The sequence below is a fragment of the Homalodisca vitripennis genome, chromosome 2, assembly GCF_021130785.1.
Source record: "Homalodisca vitripennis isolate AUS2020 chromosome 2, UT_GWSS_2.1, whole genome shotgun sequence".
Classification (NCBI taxonomy): Eukaryota; Metazoa; Arthropoda; class Insecta; order Hemiptera; family Cicadellidae; genus Homalodisca; species Homalodisca vitripennis.
Window position 1 is genome coordinate 97517701 of NC_060208.1, and position 5445 is coordinate 97523145.

Here is a 5445-nt window from a genome sequence, read left to right on the forward strand (position 1 = left end):
CAAGGTTGCATCATAGGAAAGTACAAGCCTCCAAGAATAAACCGCAGTGATAGGACTGGGCCTAGGCAGAACAATGTTTTATCACAAACCCGCTTAGTGACAAGTCTAACTTAAACTCTGAACCAAAAGAGAATAACTCTGCTACGTTAGACATTTGTGTTTTTAATGTTCGATCTCTTCGAAATAAATTAGGCCAGTTAGAGGCAATCATGGACCAAAAGCAGGCTGATGTGGTTTGTATCAACGAGCATTGGCTTTGCAAGGAGGAGGTGACTTTATATGTTCCCGATGGTTTTATCTTGGCCGACTATTGTGCTAGGCCATCAGCATAATATGGTGGTTCATCGATTGTTGTGAAGGAACATTTATCTTTCGAACATATGGATATCTCCTCTTTCTGCCAAGACAGTGTATGTGAGGGTGATGCTATTACGTTGTGTAATTTTAATCTTGTAGTTGTTTGTATATATCGGACACCTGATTCTAATTTTAATACTTTTATGGATATCCTAGAAAACTTATTGTTACATGTAACTAGTAAATGTGTAAAACCTAATGATCACTTAGCTCTAGCTGGTGATCTCAATATAGATGTTTTAGACAAAGGTAGCTCTGAGAGCTATGAATTTTTAAATTTGTTGAGATCATTTGATCTTTATGGTACTAATTTTACTCCAACGCGCTTCAGGGCGTGTCTTGACAATTTATATACTAACCTAACCTCTAATTATTTTAAGGTCTCGTTACTCGACCAAGATATTTTATCTGACCATGCAGGTGTCTGGGTAAAGCTCATTTTGACTCACCAAAGTGGCAAGGAAACCCCCATCAAAACTAAACGCTTAATTAATAATTTTAGATTGTATAACAATAAATTGTTTGTCTTCTGTTGAGTGGTCGTATTTGTATGAAACTGTTGGATGTAAATATTGCTTTTGTAAACTTTAGAGTAAGAATATTAACGGGGGCGGAATCACAGCTGTGTTTCCAATAATATGAAATTTATTTTTTCACCAAAAACTCAAGACCACATATAAAAACATATTACAGGGAAACTAGAGTTCACTCTGGTGCTGCGAAAGTGCCTTACAGTTTCAAAATGAAAGCTGTTTGCAGACCTCCCACCTCCTCGAGTAGTTTCCAATTTTACAAACTATTAAGAGAGATATAGAAATTACACTTGGAATACCTTAGGACTAATTTCAATCTATTGCTTATAGGGGATAACAATGTAGACGTATGACAATAATAACGCAAGTAAAAAAAAATGTATTATGGCAGAATGGGAGTCGGAACAGGGAATATGGGATACATATTACTAGGGAGGAAGTTAGAAAGAAGTTTCAGTGCAATCTACCATTGAACATATAGTTTGTAGGTTAAATGAAAATGTGCACAGGATTTCCACAGACGTAATTCTAAAACTTTCTTTTTCTTATCACTATATAGCATTACAGCTAAAATACGTTATTCTGAAAAAGTTTTCTGAGTCAGGCCCATAGCAATTTTCACAAATAAACAAGAGTTTGGTTAAACAAAAATGGAACAAGAAAAATAGTATTGACTAGATATTTAATAACGTTGAAAGAAGATTTGAAAGTCATTTGAGTAACTTTCAAAGAATGTATGAGGAAAACACAAGTACTCAGCTGAATGTTATCGACCAAATTGCTAAATCCCGAAGAAAGATTATTAAATTACAGCGTAATAATGTAAAGATTGGATATTTTAGTACTAATAGTTTACTGTATCAGCACAAAGGTTTCGACACAAAGCACACACACACACACAATAGCAGTTATTTTAGACACACACACACATTAACTATGGAAAACAAATTAATACAAATCTCTAGTTATAGAAGTATATGCAGACAAATCTTTCGATATTTTATATGACAAAAATTACTTTCTATGGTATTAGAAGCATGAATTGAACTTAATAAAATCCTATTAGGCATGGAAACAAATAACAGTATATAGTTCAACCTATGCAAGAAGTGATTGCAATGTCCTTCAAGAATTATATATGTAATATATTTGCTAACTGATTTTGTTAAGAGAGTATTGTAATATTCCTTCTCTTTGCACCAATGTAATCTTTTGTCAATAAGAGATACCTGCTGAGGACAACTACATTTCAAATTACAGTGGTTTTATGGACAATCAGCAGGAAGCCTCCTTATAAGGAGGTGTGAATTGATAGATAAATTAATGTTCCCAGGGTATGACAGTCAGAGTGAAAGATCTAAAACATATCAAAGATAAAATATCATGACTAATAAATTTGTCACTTATGGAAGGGAAATTCCCAAATTGCATAATAAAATCAATAATTCGACCAATTCGGCAGAAAAATCTAATAGCGCAATCTTCGAAAACTACCGCCGGATAGCAATCCAGGCATCCATAGATAAAATTATGACAATGCCGTTCCTTGTATATAATAAGCACAAATATCTTATTGATAACATAAATGTTAAGTGAAAGCTCCTTTCATGATCATCTGAACTAGGAAAGATCATAATACAGAGATGGTTCTTAATGAGTTTGCTGAAGCAGGTAACAGTGTTTTAATACCAACAACTTATGGAATTGTTTATTTATGAAATTTTGCAAACCATTCGTTATTATAGAGCACAAAGCAATAATTAATGCTTTATATAAAATAGATAAAAGAGGCATTTTATCTCGATTGGTTCAAGACCTATTTAAAAACAGGAGTCTTGTAGCGAAGGCTTTAAATTCATAAAGCGATGAAAAAAATTCAACTATGGTTAAGTCCCCACCAAGGTAGTCAGCTTGAGCCAACTTCTTGTGTCTTATTATATTAATCTGGATAAATTTCTCTCTAAAATATTGTCAAGTGACCAATTTTATCCATCACTGTCGACCAGATATCTCAGTTTGCACTAATGACTTAGGCCTGTTTGTCCCTTTCATTTTGCAAAGAGACTTTAATATTTCTGTTTAAGTGGGTTCACGATTAAGCTTTTAACTAATTATCATACAATGCCATGTCGTGTCGGAAAAATAGATTATTGGTAATGAAATAGTTACTCGTAGCTATTAAGCATCACAGATTTATATTGCCTAACATGAAATTACGTTGTCCTAAGTGTGCATTGTCAATTGCCGGTGGACAGTGCGAATATAATTGAGGTATGGTAGTCGATAGAAACTGACTTGGCAAAACCACATATCAGCCTGCATATAAAATTAAATAAAGTGCGTTTCAATACTTTACAAAATAAGACATAAGTGTACTTTAAATGTTAAATTTATTGTTTACAAATCCTTAGTTGAATCCATAATTATATATGGAATCAGTGCATGGAGAAGCGCAGCTAATTTATATTTGAATGTCATTGTAAATCGGCAAAAGTGATGTTTAAAATATGTACAGAGTGAGCTACTGAGTTAGATCAAATTGAACATTTCATAGGGAGATACAATATCCCAGGACGATTAACGCCAAAGGGATTCTATATCTCGTATTCGATTTTTCTCAGGTAACTTAGTGACGACCATTACGAAACAATAAGGCCACGAAATGTTATCACAAGTAATGCAGTTAAATATTTAACTTCCATTCAGAGAACCGAATATGGCAGACGTTAACAAGAATATTTAGCCCCTTATTTATACAATAAGTTACCCAAATCACAGAGTAATAAGGTCTGTGGCCCAAATGGACTGAAAATATATTTTTTTCTACCTATAAAAAAGCTGTACTCGCCTAGCTGACAGATCCTGGGCGCTGAAACATTGGGTGGACCCTCATAGGTGTGGGCACTGTTGTCCCGGCTTGTTGATCACTCTCCTCATAGTTCATATAAACATATGTCCCTACCTCACTTAGTTTGTTTCTGTCTGACCATATGTGTTTTTTAATTCATTTTATAAATTAATAATGTGTCAAAAATGGTTAATACAAATAACTCGAATTTTGGCAGTTATATGAAACCAAATAAAGGGATTTCAACAAAAAATTAAATATAAAATACTACTTTTCATATCAAAATTGCTGCATTTTAAAGTTTTTAACATTAAATATCTCGAAGGCCGGTTAGTCTTTAGTTATAGTGATGGTTTATTGCAAAATTAAAGACAAATCTTATGATTTCATTATTTTTAAATTAGTTTAACAATAAAGAAGTTACTTCTATTTAAGTGGTTTGACGTTCAATCCTTCTTACCAATAAAAACGATACTTTTAGATAAAAGTAATGATTTTGTTTTTTTATTATTGGTTGTAGTAACGTCAGTAACAGCTGTTTTAATTAAAATAGAACATTTATATTCACAAAAGTGTTTCATACATCGATTCCTGAAACGAGTGGGCATAGCTCTAAGATAAAAACCAATTTATAAACATTAGGCTATACACATTATGGCTGGATATATTTACACCAAAATTGACATAACTGTTCTATAGAACTAATAATAACCAAGGATAACTCATCACCTGCATTGAAGCCAAGAATACGGAGCTCCCAGGTTTAAACTGTTACACAACTACTTTAGACGAATTATTTAGACTCTGGAATAATTTAGAGCTAAAAATGTTTTATAAGGCAGGGTAAGGAGTATCAGTAGGCGGGTAGCTAAATGTGGGTTAGCTACAGCTGTGTAGTAAATTTTAAATTCCAGACACAGCCGAGAAACTGATTGAGAGTGGTAGTTGCAGAGGCTGAAAGCTCTCATATAGGGACTTCCAAATGCCGGAAGCTGTAATAGACCGGTAGCTCCCTGATACCGATAAATGCAAGGGCTGGGAACTGCAAGAGGTCAGGACTTGCTCGAGAGCCGACCTGACAGAAGCGGGAAACTCCAAGAGGCCGGGAGCTTCTAGAAGACGGAAATCACTAGAGGTTCGGACCTGCTAGAGTCTGCTAGCTGTTGGAGGTATTTTGCTGCTGGAGACCAGTAGTTGCTAGATGTCGCGGACTATCGAAGACAGAAACTTACCAGAGACTGGGAGCTCTCAAAGGCTAGGAGCTTTCAGAAGGCTACGCAGAGCCGAAAGTTGCCAGAGACCGAACAATCTCAGAGACCGAGAATTGCGATTCAGACATTGCAAGAGGCTCGGCCCTGATAGAAGCCGGGAGCTACCCGAGACCAGGAACTCAGAATAGTAATCATAACGCACGCTTTACGTCTTTGAGTACGAGGCAAAAAGAGGATGATGTTTTTATACCACATACCCTAGTCCTCAACTGTATTTTTTTCTAATAAAATACAGATGAGTATTATTCAAGACGGCCAAATGAGAACTTAATAAGCATACCATGCCTAAAGCTGAACTATGTATATTTTTCACTACTGAACTTTCTTTTGCAAAACAAGGATTTGTACTATGAGGATTGAAATAAAAAACGCTAGTTTAGGAATGTCTTAAACAAACACGCTACAGTAATTTTCTCAGCGTGATAGTGTTGGTATG